This window comes from Pongo abelii, chromosome X (assembly GCF_028885655.2).
Source record: "Pongo abelii isolate AG06213 chromosome X, NHGRI_mPonAbe1-v2.0_pri, whole genome shotgun sequence".
Classification (NCBI taxonomy): domain Eukaryota; kingdom Metazoa; phylum Chordata; class Mammalia; order Primates; family Hominidae; genus Pongo; species Pongo abelii.
Genome location: NC_072008.2, coordinates 28,086,652 through 28,108,403, shown reverse-complemented (window position 1 = coordinate 28,108,403; position 21,752 = coordinate 28,086,652).

Below are 21,752 nucleotides of genomic sequence, written 5' to 3'. Positions count from 1 at the left end.
CTTTTGTACTCACATTCTCTGCATTTCTTTCTTTGCAATGCCCCTACTTCTAAGGCCAGCCTCAGCAATTACTACTCTTGATCTCAGACTTTATCTTCTTAAGCATGATATTCTTGCAATTACATACTCTTTCTTCTGCAATATCAAATCTGTCTACTACGCATTTTCTAAAACATGCAAAATAGTATTTTATCAACAATCTTAAAAAACTGCTGGGGTATTAGTAGGGATAGGCTTAGCTATGATGAAGTAATACATGCACCTAGATAACTCAGTGGCCAAACACAGCAAAGGTTTGTTTCTTCCTCATATCACAGTCCAACATAGGTAGCTCGGCTCTTCATGCTGGCTCTCCTCAAAATGGACTCAGCAACCCAGGTTGCTTCCACTTTGTGGTTTTACCATTTGGAACACATGACTTTCCAGTTTGCCATTGGAGGGAAAAAATAAGTGGAAGATTGCATAGAAGACTTTTAAAGCTCCTTGTTGGAAATGGCATGCATAATTTCTAACGACACTCCATTGTCCAGATGTAACCCCATAATAGAAACTTAACTGCAAAGAAGGCCGAGAAACTCACTCTTTCTATGCTCAGGAAAAGGAAATGCTGTTGTGAGCACATAACGTGTTCTCTGGCATGGTAGCGCTGATCCCACATACCCCAATTAAGCTATTGCTTTATGCCTCTGTTCTTCTTAAGAACAAAGATTTTTAATAGTTTTGTCTTTATTCTCTATTTCAACATCCTCAAATTCTTTTTTTCTCTTCAACATACAGCAATCCATTTTTCCACTCCACTAATTCATGCTCCTCTTATTAATGATCTGAAAGGTGACAAATAGAATGGCTGGATTTCTATCTTCCTCTTAGTTGTACTCCAACAACAGTCCACATAGTTGGCCACTTCCTACTTCCTGGTATTTCTTGATAAGTATCATTTTTGGTGTCCATGAAATATTAGTTCTTGTCTTCCATCTATTCTGCTGACTTCCATCACAATTTGCTTTATAGCTCCTTTAACTCTTCCTCAAGTTTTTTCCTAGGCTGTCTATTTTTTACTCCTAAGGATAACATCTGGTTTCATGTCTTTAAAAATGTATCTTCAGTATAAACCTTCTTTCCATCTCCACTGCTCTTCAGTAAGAGAAGCTTATGTATTTTTTCTCACCTAGCCCAGTACAGTCGTTTCATAACTAGTCTTCTTGCTTCCTTCCTGTTAAAGTCTGTAACTCTTGTCTTCTTAAAATCTATTCCTTCTCCAAATAGCCAGTGTTACTTAGAGATCAAATTACATCAGTCCCTGGTTTACAGTCTTACAAAGGCTGACTATAAGGCTGAACTCCATAATATATATACACATTCCTGTAACACTAATATTTTACTTGCCCCTTTGACCTCATTGCATATCACTCACCACTTACTCTACTCTAGCCACTCTGGTTTTAGTGCTCTTCATTCTCACCTCGGGGCTTTTGCAGTTGTTCTTGATTCCACCAGGAACTATCTTCCCCACGTCTTCTCATGCATGGTAACTTCTTGTCATTTAGATCTCATTTCTAATATAACCATCTTAGTGTGATTGTTCTTAATCATCCAATTAAAACATTCTATATCCCCTTCCTACTATCTTACTTTCAGTTTTCCTCAAAAGTAAATCTTGAGACAAGGATTTGAGTGTAAGTAGTTTATTTAGGAGGTGACACCAAGAAACATAAACGAAAGAGTAGGGAAAATGAGACAGAGAAGTGAAAAAAGCCTAAAAATATGTCTTCATTGGCAGGTTGCTGCTTTGAACAACTAGGAGAAAATCTTTCAGGGAAACTCTAAGAAACTGTGGAATACACCTTAGAAAGAGAAGGAGTCTGTGATATTCGTGTACCAACTCTCATCCCCCATTGGTTAAGGGTTGAGGTCAACTCTTCCTGCAATTCTGAGTTGTGCCTGGTCAACCATGTTCCTGTGATGCCAGAGACAACTCTAGAAAATGAGGCAAAATATGTAGTACTTGATAATTCCAGAACTACAGTCTACCATAGCTGCAGGTGATCTCAGATGTAGGCCAACGAGATACAGGGCAGAACATCAACAGCATCTGTTATACATCCTTGTCCCTCAAACACACATGCATACCACAGGTCTACACAGCTTGTCACTTATTAGCACATTTCTATTTCTTCTCACTTATCATTATCAAAATAATCTTCTTTACATATTTGTTTGCTTGTTTATGTTTCTTCTTCCCACAAAGAATGTAAATTTTACAAAAACAAGTTCCTCATATTTTTTATTCACCATGACTTCCTTGAGTGCCTTGGACAGTGATTGAAATGCAAACAGCAGACATCTTTTAAATGAAGGAAAAAATAATATTCTTTGCAAATTTTTCATTGAAAGTACTGGGATCATTTTCTAGAACACTCTGAATTAAAGTCTACCTTCTCATATTCTTAGAAGTTTATGATTTTCCTTTTCTTATAAATGCAGGAACTGTGCTTTCTAAACCATGACTGTCTTGCATTACGTACTGCTGGAGATGTCAGCATATTTTGAGCAGTTGATGATGCTTCTTCTAAAAAATGCCATCTGTCAGCTATATCAATCAGCAAGTGACAAGACATATACAGAAAAATGTCTTTAAGCTTAAGTGACAGGAACATATAAGCAAGCATTACCAACTGCATACAGCTGTCCCAAGAAAGAACTAAATGTTGTACATAAGATGAATTGGAAAGAAAACTGAGATGAAAAAGAGAGAGGAAAAAATCATTAAAATAATAGGAGTGATACATCTTAAGTAGGTTCTGACAGAACATAAAAGGGAGATACATTGAAGTAAAATTTGAAGGAGCATAAGGACATGGGTTTATAGAGAAAGTACATCGGGGAAAGGCATACATATTTCCTCAGAGGTGAGTAAGAGTGAATTGAAGATGAGTAAAGATCTTAACATTAATTGTGGAGAGAACAAACTGGGCTGTGGCTGGAGTAGAGATCAATGCTGTGAAATATGACTCATTCGCTAAGCTCTTTAGACACTAACATATATGTCTGTAAGTGCTTCCACCTGTGAAATGACTTCACTTGTTAGATAACTTTAGTGGGGAGATAATAGCTTTGAGTTCAGCACCTATAGCTTTTCCTCCCAAATCACTACCATGGTATTTTTATTTAGGATGAGTTGCTATGGTGATTCACGTCTTGAATGGTCCTAGAGGGTACTACGATAATGCATGATTATATGGGATGGGTACAGTGAGTTAAACAAAAGCTAGCTATTTCTGAAGCAAAATTAGCTTATTACTTAAGTACAGATTCCCATTGTTGCAGATTACTCCTCAGCCTTGTTTCTTCCCTTTGTTTCCAGATCAATCTTTAATTCTGAATCTTCTGCCTTTATTTAAAGCATGAAAGTATTTGACACACAACTTCTTTAGAAAGAAGAGAAAATGGGGATGAATACCTTCAAGTTTTTTGTTGCAATATTTTAGAAATCATTCAAGGTGAATATTGTTGACAAAATGCCTAAAAGGAAGATGGGAACATTTTTAAAGGAAATTAACAAAATAATATTTTTGCTCATTTCTATCCACATACATGTACATTCGTTCTGAGGCATGGAAATAAAAACATTTAAAGGGAAAGGAATTATTTTACTATATACTTTCAGACATCAGTATCTGTTTATATATTATTTTCTCTTTACATGCATGTTAAGAATTGGTGTGCAGCATGTTCAAAGCATGTCATAATCAAGCAGAAAGGGCACTCAAATCTATTGTAGTATCTACCATATTACAGCCTCACATGGTGTGACATGACTGCAGAGGGAAAGGAAAACTACTATAACCTGCATTCTTGCTTCCTGGACTCTTTTAATCCAAGAAATTCTCTGTTTGAGAGCAGATGAAAACGCAACTGAGATGTGAAGAGGGGGAATAAAATCATTTGCTGCTTTTCCAGAGAACAGCTACAGACTTGAATGGGGTAAGATATTTCAGTGGCCCTCAGGATAGGAAGTCATTGATCTTGAATTGTTCATGTTAGAATTTCTCAGTCCACACATAGATTCTTATCACTGAGAATAGCATTAAATTAATAATAATAGAGGTTGATAATAAATGTATGAAGTGGTGGCGGTCCAGTGAAATTCAAACCCACAACTAAAAGGCTCTTCCAAGTGTTGGCACTGCAGCATTCGGATTGGTTTGGGGTCGTCATTCCCCAAAGTAAAAATTACAATAGAATAATCTAATTTGGGAAGGTGAAGAGGGGTAGGCACAGTAGAAATTATACACAAGCAAGAAAATAAAGAAAATGAAAATAAAGGGCAGCAGTGGGATATAGGAAAAAAGAGAGAGAAGGAGAGTGGGTGGAAGGAAAAGAAGAACCAACATTCTTGGGATGATCACTAACTTTTGACTCTGTTAGGCATTTTATATAAAGCAATTTAAAGTTCTGCTTACAATTTTATACATAACACTCTAAAGTATCTAATTTTATTTATACATTCACTTGTCTATAATTGGACTTCTCTTCTAGTTAAGTGAACTCCATAAGGGAAAGAACTTTGTCTTTCTCATTCGTCATTGTATCCCCTGAATGTAAACCTGAGTCTGACTCATGGAAGATATCTATGGGATATTTGCTAAACAATCAGACAAGGTAGGACTTTTTTTTTTTTCAGAAAAGATAATAATTGAAGGCTGAGCTGATGGTGGGAGGAACAAAGAATTTTTCACCAAAAACTTTTTTCTTATTAAAGTCTGTTTTCAGATGCCTGATGTCCTGTCCAGTTCAGAGTTCTATTATCCCTGTAATGACAAGGTTCTTTTGTATCTAGGCTGTAGTTATATTTAATTCTACTATAAACTCTTACGATATTATTTCATTTTTTATGCCTCCCCCACATATTGAGAATTGAGAAAGTATTTGAAGGCAGAACTATTCCTCCTTTTTTTTTTTTTTTTTTTAACAAATAGTAGCCTCTTGGCTGTTGTGCCAATTAAAATTCCCCCAATAATACAATAATATTTGATAGTGCTTTTAATAAGTAACTTTTACATGTTGTCAGAGAAAAAGGTCCAAATTGAGTTATATTTAGAGAACTTCAATGGTTAGATTAAGAAGATAAATAAAATTTATATAAACATTTGATAAATAGGAAAATCATAATGACCTTATCAGAATAGCCATTTTATTTTTGTGTGGGTATAATTTGAGTGAAATTGATGAAAATTCATTTGATCATGTTAGCTTTTTATTCATTACAAAAATCCCATTTAACCCTGAATTGTCAAAAGCAAAAAGCTTGATTTAATTTTACACTTCAAGGGATAATTCGGCCCTCTACTTTGTCACTTTAAACTAGGCTGCTTACACATATCAAATTAACTTGATGCTTTACAAACCTTTGTGTGTGCTGGATAAACTTGGTCTATATCTGACAAATTACTTTATCATCTCCATATCGGTTTGTAACCTGCTTTGAACTGAATTCTAACTTTCACTTCCCTATTCGTAGTTATTGATTATTGCACATTGCCTATCAACAATTTTCCCTTTTAAGCCTGTGCTGTAATTGACACATATTTATCTAGTTATTTTCCTCTTTTATAGGACATTTTGACAGTTAATTCTGTAGCTAAGTACCATTTTGTAAAGAAATTTTACTTAAATTGCTTATAGAATAATATCCTCCTAAAATCTGATTAATCAACCCCTTGTTTTTCTAATTAGTTATTACAGTGGTTCAAACTGCTTACTGGAATCATTCTATTCCTTTCTGTTTAAAATCTCTGTGCCATGTAGTGATCTTACAATTTTGTTTCTTTAACTCTGCCAGTCAACTCTGACTAATCTGTCTTTACAATGCATACCCACAACGCTGAACTATTTCTGTGCCTTCTGATCCAAGCTTTTCAGTCACTACTATCCTTTTCCTAGCTTAGAGAGACTGGAGGTAAGCCTGATATTTCAAATATAATACTACCTTCTTTCAATGGGACAGATCTAATAATGTTGTTATAAAGTACATTTTATGTTCTTTTTCATTTATATGTTCAGTTTGAAAATATTTTGGCTTTTGTTTGATCCATTGTTGATACACTAAAACAAAATAAGCTATGCTTAATAAATCTGAAACTGTTACATGATACAATGTGTCATAGTTAAGATTTAATAGCAACTGATGACAAATTATAAAATTGTTTTATTCTTCAAATTTTTTTTTGTTACACACAGCAGAGTTCATTCTGTATGGTATACAATTTTATGAGGTTTTACAAATACACGAAGTCTTGTATCTATGATCAAAGTCATGATACAGAACAGTTCCATCAACTCAAAAACTTTCATCATCCTTTTCTTTTGTAGTCAGTTCTTTCCCCCACCCCTAGTCCCTAGTAACCATTGAACTATTTTCCATTTCTATAGCTTTGCCTTTTCTAGAATGTCATAAAAATGGTTATATGACATTTATATGTCACATAAATAGTTAGAGGCCTTTTGATCTGGTTTCTTTCAGTTGGCCAAATGCATTTGAGGTTTATCCATGTTGTTACTTGTATTAATAGTTTGTATTTTAATCAGTGTTATTGCTGAATAGTGTTCCACTGTAAAGATATACTATAGTTTGTTTATCCATTCACTGATTAAAGGACATTTGGGCTGTTTCCAGTGTATGAATAAAGCTGCTATATACATTCACATAGAGGTATCTGTGTGAATACAAGTTTTCTCTTTTTTGGGGAAAAGTGGAATTTCTGGGTTACATGGTACATGTATGTTTACTTTTATAAGAAACTGACAAACTGCTTCTGCTTTCCAAAGTGACTGTACCATTGTGCAGAGTATGTTCCAGTTGCTCTACATGCTTGTGAGCAACTGAATTTTTTAGCTATTTTACTAAATATGTGTTAGTATTTCATTATGGTTTTAATTTGAATTTGTCTAATGACTACAGATGTTGAGCATCATGTTATCTGCTTTTTGCTAGCCATATATCTTGTTTGACTAAGTGACAATGAAAACCTTTTGCCTATATTTTTATTGGATTGTATATTTTCTCACTGATGAGTTCTGAAAGTATTTTATATATTCTGGGAACAGATATGTGATTGACAGATATGTGTTTGACAAATATTTTTGTCCTTTTCATTTTCTTGACAATGTGTTTTGCTTTCTCAGGTCTTTTACCAATCTGTGTGTTTGGGGCAAGGGATGGGGAGTCCAGGTTGGCCCAATAAGGTTAGGTTCTAAGAGTGGGCTTGCATTCTCCCTCTGTAACCCCCAGGGGCTCTACACTGTTTTGCCAGTCCACATTTGTCCTTTACCAATTTGTCACCTGAATTCTTTTTAGATTTTGGGCTAGTTGGTTGACCTGTGACTGAAGCTCACTTATGCATCCAAATAAAATTGTAAACTTGTAGTTTGTTCAGCTTTTGCTGTTATGGTAAGGGTGAGGATTAAAGCTCTTTCTAGTTCTCTACTTCCCAAGTAGAAACTAGAAGCCCCTTGTTCTGTTTTTAATGTACATTTTCATTTACCAGTGTTGGGAGAATATAATTAAAAACAAAATCTCCTGCCAAGTCAAAAAACTTATCCACAAAGTTAGAAGTGAAAGAAAACAGTTTTATTATTATTAAATAAGCATAAAACCAGAATCTGATGCATATCATGGGCAATCTCTTTAGATTGTGAAAACGGAAAGAAAGCTTACCATTTTATAGGTCCAAAGTGATGCAACCAATTATTCTCAAGATAAGTGATAACTAGTCCTTAAATAAGAAGACTTAACAGTATTCTTTGTCACACATAATTCATCTTAAATTCACCTAGTAATTGGATTGACCATTGGTGTTTCTAATTGTCTTTATCTTAAGGAAATATGAATTTCTCAAATCTATATGACAGAAGTTAGCTTTGTAATTTAGAACCAGGCCTGAGCCAAAGATAGGTTTCTACCTTCTCACGGAAACTGGGAGATAGGGGTGCTATATTCCTTAATGATAATGTATCAAAGAGATGGCTCTTGGGTCCTTGAAAAAACATTTTTCAATTTAAAATTGGCAAGAGGCATATTTAGCTTTTGAAAAAATTTATGTACATTTCAAATAGGCAGAGAAAAATGTTATAATTACAAGTTTTCTATAGTAAATATGCTTTCAAAAAAGGGAGAAGAGAAAGGCCTGTTTCCCTGTTGGCATCAGGGAGAATTAATTTTTTTCTTATTTTAAATGTGTATTTTCCCTTATACCGGCAAACATCAGGAACAGTCCATTTATATAATATACGTAAATGCCTTAGTTTACTTAAATTTCACAATATTTCCATGAGGTAAGCCAGAAAGTAATTATTTCTATTGATCTGATTTAAGAGATGAGGAAATTAAAACTCAGAAAAGCCAGTTGACTTGTCCAACTGAACACTTCTAAGAAGAAATAAAACCAAGGCCTCAAATCCAGCTTCTCTGGCGCCATCTCCAGACCTGATTGTCTAGGCTGCTGTCTCAAAAGCACATACATTGATAATTGAGTTTATGTTTAGGGACAAAAAAATACATACATGTATACTTTGCAGTTCACAACAAACTTTTAGGATATATAATCTAGTTACATTGAATGTGTCAAAGATTGGTTCAATTGAAAAATCATTACGTTAAGAGCAAAAGGGCCAGCAGAGAGTCAATATTTATTGACATATTTATTATCATTATGTATCATCTAACCTTATTCTTTCCTTCAGTGAACATTTACAGAAAATCTGTTATGTACCACACATCACTCTAGGGGCTGGAAAAGCAGTACTATCCAAACTGATAAAGTCCCTGCCCACAGGAAGCTTATATTCTAGTGGGTGGTAGAGAGAATACATTTTAAAAATACATAAAATGTCAGCCGTTGATATATACAATGCAGAAAGACAAAGCAAGGAAAGGGGAATGAAAAGTGTTAGGAAGAGGATACAAAGCTTGCTTTGTTGTTGTTGTTTTTAGTTTTGCAGAGGCCTGAAGGAAGACAAAATTGTGCCATGATGATACTGGGGAAAGAGCATATAAATAGAAGAATAAGTAAAAGGTTCTGAGGCAGAACAATGTCTGTGTATTCAAGTAACAGTAAAGCCAGTATGTGACTGGAGCTAAGTAGAGGAGGAAAGAGAGGTCATGGGGCTAGATAATTAAGGGCCTTGAAAGTGAAATCAGAAGCCTTTGGGTTTTGAAGATGAGTGATATGATCATTTTAAAAAGTTCACTCTGTCTCACAAGACACTGTAGTGGGACCAAGGCAGAAACAGAGAGACCACGTAGGACACCACTGCAACTCAGCTGAATTACTGGTACTAAATAGGGAGAAACTTCCCTGCTTTGTCTAATTTTTAAGTTTTGAAATTCCATTTTTCTCAAAATTATTTCGATTTTTTTACAAGAGTTACAGTTAATTAGATTTATGACACCATGTGAAGAGAACACGCTGACTTTGATACATCAGAAATGCATTTGTTTAGAAAACATTTCATTGACATTTCTTGTAGAAAATAACTTCACATTAGCGTAGGATAGGCTGAGACCGTGACAGCATGAGTCAGTAAGAACTCTCTGAGCTTTGTTTTTCAAATAAGAACTTACTGGATAGTTTACCAAGTAGACAATACGTGGGGTGAAAGAGTTCACACATTTGAATTTATTTTGTTATAACATTTGGGATTATTACTAAGAGAGATACACTGAGGTAAATTCCAGTTTACTTAAGAAGTGACAAAACTTGATTTAGGTTGGTCATCTTCTCAGATATTACTGAAATATCTACCAGTCTATTAATAAACATTTGCAGAATATCTTCCATAAATTCAAGATCATTCTGCATGGTGTCTTTGTTTTTATCAAGTGACAATATAATACATGATTCTTCAACTTTAGAATAGTCTTCAAATTCCTTTTTATGTTAAGTAAAAATCTATCCCAGGTCTTTTTAATTTTTTTATAACTTCACTAAGATCTGAAATGCAATTTATCTGGTCTCTCTGTTAAGTTTGAAATAGGTAACTGTAAACTTTAGATGAAAAACAATATTTATAAATGTTTTTCCATTTTTAATGTTAGAATAAAAGAAAATAAGTAATGAGAGCTCTTTTTTCACCTTTAGATTTCTCATTACCCTCAAAGCATTCCACTGTTTTATGCTGCCTTAATTGAAAGCCTCATGATCATAAATGTTAGCACACTCATGTAAATTAATGTACTTCTTGTGTGGTACTTGTTTCTTTTTTTTTTTTTTTTCAGATTATACAACATTTTTTATTTTATTCTTTTTTTTAATTTTTTTCTTTTTATTATTATTATTATTATTATTATAATACTTTAGGCTCTATGGTACATGTGCACAACGTGCAGGTAAGTTACATATGTATACATGTGCCATGCTGGTGCGCTGCACCCACCAACTCGTCATCTAGCATTAGGTATATCTCCCAATGCTATCCCTCCCCCTTCCCCCCACCCCACAACAGTCCCCGAAGTGTGATGTTCCCCTTCCTGTGTCCATGTGTTCTCATTGTTCAATTCCCACCTATGAGTGAGAATATGCGGTGTTTGGTTTTTTGTTCTTGCGATAGTTTACTGAGAATGATGATTTCCAATTTCATCCATGTCCCTACAAAGGACATGAACTCATCATTTTTTATGGCTGCATAGTATTCCATGGTGTATATGTGCCACATTTTCTTAATCCAGTCTATCATTGTTGGACATTTGGGTTGGTTCCAAGTCTTTGCTATTGTGAATAATGCCGCAATAAACATACGTGTGCATGTGTCTTTATAGCAGCATGATTTATAGTCCTTTGGGTATATACCCAGTAATGGGATTGCTGGGTCAAATGGAATTTCTAGTTCTAGATCCCTGAGGAATCGCCACACTGACTTCCACAAGGGTTGAACTAGTTTACAGTTCCACCAACAGTGTAAAAGTGTTCCTATTTCTCCACATCCTCTCCAGCACCTGTTGTTTCCTGACTTTTTAATGATTGCCATTCTAACTGGTGTGAGATGGTATCTCATTGTGGTTTTGATTTGCATTTCTCTGATGGCCAGTGATGGTGAGCATTTTTTCATGTGTTTTTTGGCTGCATAAATGTCTTCTTTTGAGAAGTGTCTGTTCATGTCCTTCGCCCACTTTTTGATGGGGTTGTTTGTTTTTTTCTTGTAAATTTGTTTGAGTTCATTGTAGATTCTGGATATTAGCCCTTTGTCAGATGAGTAGGTTGCGAAAATTTTCTCCCATTTTGTAGGTTGCCTGTTCACTCTGATGGTAGTTTCCTTTGCTGTGCAGAAGCTCTTGAGTTTAATTAGATCCCATTTGTCAATTTTGGCTTTTGTTGCTATTGCTTTTGGTGTTTTAGACATGAAGTCCTTGCCCATGCCTATGTCCCGAATGGTATTGCCTAGGTTTTCTTCTAGGGTTTTTATGGTTTTAGGTCTAACATTTAAGTCTTTAATCCATCTTGAATTGATTTTTGTATAAGGTGTAAGGAAGGGATCCAGTTTCAGCTTTCTACATATGGCTAGGCAGTTTTCCCAGCACCATTTATTAAATAGGGAATCCTTTCCCCATTTCTTGTTTTTGTCAGGTTTGTCAAAGATCAGATAGTTGTAGATATGTGGCATTATTTCTGACGGCTCTGTTCTGTTTCATTGATCTATATCTCTGTTTTGGTACCAGTGCCATGCTGTTTTGGTTACTGTAGCCTTGTAGTATAGTTTGAAGTCACATACACCCTCCCAAGACTAAACCAGGAAGAAGGTGAATCTCTGAATAGACCAATAACAGGAGCTGAAATTGTGGCAATAATCAACAGCTTACCAACCAAAAAAAGTCCAGGACCAGATGGGTTCACAGCCGAATTCTACCAGAGGTACAAGGAGGAGCTGGTACCATTCCTTCTGAAACTATTCCAATCAATAGAAAAAGAGGGAATCCTCCCTAACTCATTTTATGAGGCCAGCATCATCCTTATACCAAAGCCTGGCAGAGACACAACAAAAAAAGAGAATTTTAGACCAATATCCTTGATGAACATTGATGCAAAAATCCTCAATAAAATACTGGCCAACAGAATCCAGCAGCACATCAAAAAGCTTATCCACCATGATCAAGTGGGCTTCATCCCTGGGATGCAAGGCTGGTTCAACATACGCAAATCAATAAACGTAATCCAGCATATAAACAGAACCAACGACAAAAACCACATGATTATCTCAATAGATGCAGAAAAGGCCTTTGACAAAATTTAACAACCCTTCATGCTAAAAACTCTCAATAAATTAGGTATTGATGGGTCGTATCTCAAAATAATAAGAGCTATTTATGACCAACCCACAGCCAATATCATACTGAATGGGCAAAAACTGGAAGCATTCCCTTTGAAAACTGGCACAAGACAGGGATGCCCTCTCTCACCACTTCTATTCAACATATCAACATAGTGTTGGAAGTTCTGGCCAGGGCAATTAGGCAGGAGAAGGAAATCAAGGGTATTCAATTAGGAAAAGAGGAAGTCAAATTGTCCCTGTTTGCAGATGACATGATAGTGTATCTAGAAAACCCCATTGTCTCAGCCCAAAATCTCCTTAAGCTGATAAGCAACTTCAGCAAAGTCTCAGGATACAAAATCAATGTACAAAAATCACAAGCATTCTTATACATCAATAACAGACAAAGAGCCAAATCATGAGTGAACTCCCATTCACAATTGCTTCAAAGAGAATAAAATACCTAGGAATCCAACTTACAAGGGATGTGAAGGACCTCTTCAAGGAGAACTACAAACCACTGCTCAAGGAAATAAAAGAGGATACAAACAAATGGAAGAACATTCCATGCTCATGGGTAGGAAGAATCAATATCATGAAAATGGCCATCCTTCCCAAGGTAATTTACAGATTCAATGCCATCCCCATCAAGTTACCAATGACTTTCTTCACAGAATTGGAAAAAACTACTTTAAAGTTCATATGGAACCAAAAAAGAGCCCTCATCACCAAGTCAATCCTAAGCCAAAAGAACAAAGCTGGAGGCATCACGCTACCTGACTCCAAACTATGGTACTTGTTTCTTAAGAAAAAACTTGCTTGTTATTGTTTATCTTATTTCACATTAATGGGTGCTTGAGAAGCAGCATCTGTTTTCTGTTTTTTTCTTTTCTTTACTAAAAGTGTCTACCTTTTCATTCTCTTTGAATTTATCCTTATTATTTTTAATTAATTATTATCATTTTTAAGAATCTAGAGCCTAACCTCAGCTTTTACATAGACTTAAGAATAAGAATGATTAAAATAAAGGTGTCATTGACTTCTCTAGATCACAACATAAATAAGCCCAGTCTAAATTAAAAGCCATCATCTTCCAGGCGTCTATTTCTTTGACCTAATGCCTAGATGCTTACCTTTCTCATGTAAGTATGCAAAATCAGTTTTCTTCATTTCCATACTCTTTCTAAGATCATAGAAATGTAAGTCCTTATTCTATAAATTCACTTATTTGACACATATGTACAGCATGTAGACCTATTAATATCAGAAAAGGCAAAGGAATATGCATTGTATCCTAAACTCAGATATAATTTAGAACTAGAATGAAGCTTCTAGATTATTTTTAGCAGTTCTTTTATTTGTAAGCAGAGCAAAGGCCTGAGAAGTTAAGTGGTACATTTCAGGATACACAACAAAGGACAAATGCTGAATTGGACTGTTTTTATCATGACTGCTATTTGATGTTTCTGCTGCTATGCCACAATGATCTCACCTTAATAAGTAGTCATAGTAACAGTGAAACAATATTGGAAAAGTAGGAGAATTAAGATTACGTTGACGATGATAATTATGTTATTAAGCACCTCCTTGAACACGCCATTCCTCTTTCTTTCATCCTTAATTACTAAAACAGAATATAAAGCACTTAGATACAATTACTGTCTTATAGTAACTTATAAGGATGATGATGCTTATTATATAAATAAGTTCCATAAGTATATCTAATTATGAAGCATTTTTGTTTTATAAAAAATAAAGTGGCAAAGTTTTCTTTGATCTGAGAGAGAAGAAATCAAAGGAGGGTCAGGTAAAGTTTAATATGCCCTTTTATTATTTTTTAAGAAGAGTAAAAATTTTAAATGGTGATTTCTATGTGAATTTTACAATATAGAAAGTCATAAAGGCATGAGAGGTTCTAAGAATCAAGAAAAATAGTAATTCAACAATAAACCCTATTTATTGCATTCTTAATATGTTCCAGATGTTTCCTGGTTCTGAGCAATGAAAGAAAATAAGACTAAGTTTTGTCTCTTAGGGACTTCAAAGTCCAATTGGAAGATGAATATTGAAATGAATAAGTACTATTTAATAAACTAATTACTACAATATAAGTAGAAAACATGATCCAGAGCACAAATGAGGAAGTGGTTTACTCAACATATTAATGTCAAAAAAGGCCCTGCCAGGAAGTGATGACTAATATTGATGCCAAAAGGCCAGAGTTCTCTCGTGGAGATGTGTGGAGTGTCGTATCTTAGCAAGAGAAGTAGCAGTCTGTTTAGTGGTGCAGAAAATGGAGGCCTTGTTTGAGCAAGGGCCAACATGTTTTTTTATGAGTTCTGCTGACTAGTTTCAGAAGATGGGGATGTAGAATTAGACAGAGAACAGTACCTGAGAAGTCTTGTACTATATATGTATCAAATGACTTTTTCATGAGAAGAGAAACATACACATGGATAAAGGAAGCAATAAAAATGAGAAAACCTAGACTTATTTTGTTGAAAATTGTTGAATCAAAAGCTCAGGATTATGGATATAATATATAGTGTAGTGAAAAGTATTGTTATAACTTTAGGTAATACAGAAAGTGGTCCACAATTGCATCATTTACCTGACCCTTTTGAAAAGTAGTGGCATCACACTCCCCTCTACGTGTCCCTTTTCACTTGACATTTCCATTAAGAGCTTCAGTATTTTTCTTCCTAGACATCTAGGCTCTTTGCTGTCATCATGCCCATAACCTCGTGACCTGAGGAGATCATGGGATTGTAAAGTAATTCCTTAGCAAATAACAGTGAAGTCTCTGATTTCAGAAAAAGAAGAATGTTCAAATCAACTAATTAAGAGGAGAAAATAGTTTGGTTAAAGGCAACGGAAATGGAATGGGAGGCTGATGTTTGAGTTGACAAAAAATGAGGACGAAGAAGATGTAGTGATTTGTGTGAAAGGGACTAGAGACTAGGGCCTATACTAAGACCCTTAGAGCTGTATGTTAGATTAAATGTACAAAGTGATAGTAATTTCAAGTGAAGCTATTGGAACAAAACATAATAAAATCCAAATTGACTGTGCCTTTTCATAAGCAAAGACCATGATTTAGTGGCATTTTCTTTGTAATGGGTACTCTATAGGAAATCTAAGATCAATGCCGGATATAGATTTACTTGCATTAAACGTGCTGATTCTATGCTATTTTGAAAGGTTAGGAAAATATTTCAGGAGGCTGATGCAATGAAAAGTGTTTGCTTGAATTCTTTTTTAACTTCAACAAGTTGAATTAAACCCTAAAGTGATTCTGTAAAATAATACTTGTAGCAGACATAGTGGCATCCCACCTGTATGTATCATCTTACCCTTACCTCTGTTCATGCCTGTGGACTTCAAAATTCACCCAGCTCCTGAATTTATATTTTTTTGGCCCCAGGGGCTTGGTTTGTAGCTAGGCAGCAGGCCAGAAATGATGATCAGTTATTAGCTCCCAAGAACACCCCTCAATCAATGATTGATGGAAGTCAGTATAAATATTCCCACTTTCTTGCCTCTCAAGTGGGATAACTATGAGATATGTGTCTTCATTAGAAATAAGCTTCATTCACTCACATTGGTAAATTGCTTAATAATCACCCTTTATTGGCTAACTTCCCTTTCCTTGCTCATTTTCCCAATCTTTTATTGCTATATCTTTAATCTCCAAATTAAATTATTTTCACTCAATCCTTATACTCAGGATCAGTTGGTTTCTAGTGGAATTCAAAGTAAGACTATATAATTTCCTTATAATGAGACATATCAAAGGAAGATTATACTACGCTATTGAATTTCTATGGTAAACATGAGGAGACATGTTATATGTCAAATAGTGCAAAATATATAAGATAATAAAGACTATCCTAGGTCTATTAACCCAGAAACTAAGTGTCTACATGCAAATGGTAAAGAACAAATAGAATATGTGTTGTTACGATGATTGCAAGCTCTAAAAGCTTCTTTTTTTATTTTCCATCTTTTACAAATTAATTTCTAGTTTTTTTCTTTGTTTAAAGGATAAGAGTAAAGTCACTGCTAGTATCGGTTTTGTAGGTTACTGTAACTTCTTATCAAAGTTACGACATTATCAAAATTGTGTGCACCATGACTTGAATATTTACATCTGAATCAGTTAGTATTTGCTGCATGATAAACCATCCCAAAACTCAGTGGCTTAAAACAAAGACCATTCATTTAGCTTGCAATTCTGCAGGGCATCAATTAAGGCTGGGATCAGCTGGTCACTTCTGATTTCAGCTGGGCATCTTCCTAGGTTTGTGATCTGGCAGATTAGCTGTAGGCTGGAGGGCTAATGGTGCCCTTGGCTGGAAGTACATGTCTCTACTCCACGTCTTCCAGAAGGCCAGTTGAGGCCTGTCCTTGTAGCTGTGGCAGGGCTCTAACAGAAAGAGAACAGGCACAAAAGCCTTCTTTGAAGCCTAGGCTTGGAAGTAAATGATGTCCCTTCTACCACATTCCATGGGTCAAAGCAAGTTAGGAGGCCAACACAGATTCTAGAGATGGGATACTAGGCCGCGTTTCCTAATGGGAGAAACACTGAAGTCACGTTCGAAGGGTATGCATTCAAGAAGGGGAAAAGAATTGGTTTTCTATTCATAATCTGTTTATACATTTTCAAATTAAAACTGATGATCAATTTAAAACTGAGAAAAAGGAAGCAAAAATATACTTATGTGTTTTTTAAAATATTTCTGTATTTTATAACAGTTATATATTAGTTACGATATAATACAACATATTTGTCAAAAGGAAGCATAAATTTAGAATATTTTTCTATGGATACTTTTGGAATTACCTAGGGAGGGCAGTGTTAGTCACAGTTAAGAAGAAACAAAGCCTTTGATGTAGAAGGTAATCTCACTTAACTACATGTTATAAATGACCAATGTGCCACCAACCAAATTTGTTAAGAAGAAAATGCCATTTAAAATGACTTCAAATATTTACTATATGTCTGACAGATTATTTTCTTTTAATATCTAAATGTTAACCCCTGGAAAGGAGGCAAATTGTGTGAAAATAGTGACAGATCCTTAATTCTGGTGTAGCTCTGCATCGTCTCCAATTACAAGTCCAATTGGCCTATTACAATAGAAAAAAAAATTGACTTTATTCATGTAACTGATTATATCTCTTTTTTCTATTAATGTCGATCACTGAAGTTTGCAGTTCTTCCAATTTCCCAAACATACTCATATATTCTAGACAAAGAATAAAGATCAGTTTAGCTTTGACATTCCTAAACTAGCCACCCTAAATCAAAATTCTACCACCAGGGTAAAAAAATGGAGGTGATAGGATGTTTGTAATAGTAATTTAAATTTTGCAATGTAGAGATGTTTCTGGCCTCTTCTTTAATTCTTGTTATGCCCCCAGATAAATTGGTAGATGTTGGAAAATTAATATTTTATTTAAGTCATAGAGGGTCTCCTGTAAAAATGAACACCACCCTCCCAAACACATACACATACATTAGTTTCACATAGAGATCACTCTGTTAGGCATTTTGTGGCATATTTGTGGTCATTAAGTATTTTTCTAGTATGAAATGAACTTCCATATAGAAAAAGGGGGAGAAAAATATAGTTGTTGGGCAGGTAAGAAGTCATAATAATAATAGATACCATTTATGGACCACTATACACAAAGGTCACAAAGCTGAGAAGTGGTAGAACAGAATAGAATATATTTTTTTATTTAATCTGTGTTATCCAGAGTAATCAGAGATCTTAGATATTTTTTCTTTATTCCTTAAGAATATAAAAAATTATATTGGAATAATTAAATATTGTAGTTTGTACAGAGATTTTTTACTTCTTTGATCATTAAGATATGACAAATTTTATGTATATTAAAATTATTATTTTTCAGATCTTAAATTTTGTAGAAAATACACGTATCTTTCCTCTTTGCACTTTTGCTTTTCCTGTGCTTCAGATGTCCTCATTTCTCCCCTTTACCTTCTTACTTTAGAAAACAAACCAACACAAAATTCCCAGGATAGCCAAACATTCTCATCAATTGGCAAAAACATGATTAGACATTAGTTTTGAAGATCTATAAGAGCATACAGGACAAAATAATCAATCACTAGATAAATGTCTGTATTTTTTACATCATTCATTATCTTTCTATTTCTGCATATATGAACACACACATACATACATACATATAGAGAGGGATTTGCTTTATAATTTGGACTTAATTCATATTATGATGAAAGTTTAGGTAACAAACCTGTTTTGTTGTATTATGTTTACTGAATGATTTTTTTAAAGTTTTCTATTAGGCATTTAATTTAAAAGTGAATTGATTTCTGACATCTGTATATTGTTTAATTTGTCTCTTCTTGGGACTTACAACAAGAGAGACAAGTCAAGGAAGGAGATTTAGAATGAAGTTCTGCAATTTGCTTCTGCCAAAGACAAAGAAAAGTACTTTATGCACATAGGTGAGATTGTGTTTCTCTTTTTAATTGTACTTCCTTCTGGCAATGTAAAAATTCAGGAGCATCCTTGTTTGTATGAAAGAGTAATGCAAAATCAACAACTTGAACTTGATCCTATCAAATTGCAGAATGCCACTTATGTATTGATAAGGAAAATAACAGTAAAGTTACAATTTTCCCCAAATATCTTAGCATCTTAGAGCTTTTACAACTACAAAATAATTCATTTTCTATGAACCTATAGCAGAAATAGGAAATCTTTCTCTGCATACCTGCAGGTTTACTATCTAAATAACATTTTTAAGCAATTCTACAGATGACCTCATTTTGAGAAGTGACATGGGAGATTAAACTGTAGGAACTGCAAGCATCCCAAATGATACATATAAGTGTGTGCTGAGTTGTTGAGTGAAAAGGGAAAGGACACACTGTTTTTGAACATGACTACACCACTACCCACATTGTGACCCCTTTCACTGCAGTGTTTCTACTGGTCAATAGAAAAGCTATTGCTTTGGTAGTTTAAATTCACTAAATATATAAGCATTTTAACAAACTATAAGTCAGGGAAGTCATCAGCATCTTTTGACATCATGATGACAAATGATTGGCTTGTTAATCATTTCTTACTGTAAAATACAGCAAGATATGACCATTAGAGGATTTTACTTTTCTGTTGGTTTGCCAGGACTACTGTGGGACTGAAAAATGAGTAAGAATTAGAACATGATATTATGTAACTGTGGAACATCAAATAATTTCCGTAGTAATATGTAGACCCTTGAATGTTGATATTGCCCCTCATTAAACCTAATGCATAAAATTCGTTAAGTCCATGGTTTCTTTGTTTCTTAAAACATAACAGATTCCCCACTCCTTGTAGGATACAAAGATTTCAAACTCCATGTTTGCCTTCATAAACGACTATGGATAGATGGAAGGTGGTGTCTGCATCTCCTAAAATTGCACTATGTGTTTGTGGGCTCAGTTGTAAACGTGAATGAAGGCAACCCTGAACTTGCTTGTAATCTATATAAGCAGAACTTTTTGAGTCTATACCATCCCCTTGTGTTCTGCCCCAGTCCAAGCCCCTCTAGCCATTTTGGCTAGTTAACTATTACTTAGTGTTGTTTTCTAAAATTCGATAGGAACAATCAAATCCATGGTTGTCTGTAACCAGATTGCTCCTGGAAATAATAAGTTTAGATTATTTTCTCCTCAAAATATGTCTGCAAAATAACTTATGTAGTAAATGTCATGCTGCTATGTTCAAGTTATATCAAGCAAGAAGCCTCACCATTTTCGTTCATACTCTGTAAATCATTAATGATTTCAACTTTATCCTGTTCTCAAAGACACGGTTCTGGTTATCTCTACATTGAAGTGCTTCTTGCAGATTTTCCTTCAGAGAGTCTCAGTTAATTCTTTTCCAGGAACAATCAAGTTCCATTCCCTTTGTTGTTTTAAAAGTATTTTTCTGGCCACAGTGACACAAGGATACAAAACTTGGTAAAGGATTTTTCTCCTGCTGTCATAGCTCATAGAAGATGCAATTTGAGGATATAGTGTTGGAAATTCAGAGTTATTTATTTGTTTGTGGAAATAATCCAATATGGATTTGTGTGGGATTCATTTCTAAATCCAGTATTACATGGTTCACGATTACTTTGGAATGTCTTTATTTACCCTTTGGTCACAACTATTATTTTTTCCTTGAGGTCTTACATTTTGTCTAAATTCTTGCTACTTAAACTGTGGCCCACAGATCAGCACTATCATCATTGCCTGGAAGTTGTCAGAAATGTAGAACCTCAGACCTCACCCCAGACACTGAATCAGAATCTGTATTTTTAAAAGACCCTCTCCTTCGATGATTCATGTGCACATTAACTTTTGAAAAGCACTGTTGAAAAATATTTCCTGAATTGAAAAAGAAAACTTCACTTGGTCATCCTAATTTGCAGATAATATACTCACTACTTTTCTCAGGCCTAGACCACCATGGGCAAACACACCTTTGCCTGGATGCTGACTGTTCAATATGTCTCAAAATATACACTTTATTTTTTCAGACACTAAATTGAAAAGGTACCATTTTCATGAAAATGCTTTTTCTACATTAACGTGGCATTTTACTTTCTGAGTCAAGAGCTTCACTAATCAATACACCACACAATACCCACATTTGACTATTTAGAGTTAAATTAACTAAAATCTAAATAAAATTTAAAAATATGTTCCTCGGTCACTCTGGTTGTATTTATATACAGATTCTGTATTGGATAGTGCAGATATTGACCATTTACATAATCACAGAAAGTTTTATTGGACAGCAATTGTCTAGAGGCTACTACATTCTAAGTTGGGCTTTGTGACTGTTCAGACAGGCAGCTTCAGTGAACCAGAATAACCAGTTGAAAGAGAAAAATCTAGTTAACTCAAGGGGTTATTCCCAGTGCACTTGGTCTATTTCTGAAATATCAAGCTATTTTATGCAACTTAGGAGCGTAGGAGGAAAGGTAGTAGAAAATGCCCCATCCTCACATTCCTCTACCATTATAAGGACATCATGGCAAGAACATCCCACTGGAATGGGGACTTGGAATTAGAGCACAGACTCCAGTTCCCAATCAATCACTGAATGTGTGGTACCAAGTAAGTCATTTGACCTGTCTAAGTATGTGTTTGCTCATCTGTACAATGAGGATATTGTGTTCAGTGGCCCTTAGGATTCCATCTGTTTCTGTAATTCTCAGTCTGTGTATTAGAAACCTCTAATTCTGCTACCTGAAATCAACTCATAATTATCATGAATATCATTTAATGAGGGATGTGTGTTTGCTCTGCATCAAACACAGGTGCTGGAGTTACAAATAATTTTTCACAAAGCATCTTCTCTCAAATAAATCATTATATTGGGAGGAATTGTCTGAAAGTAAAGTCCCTTATACCT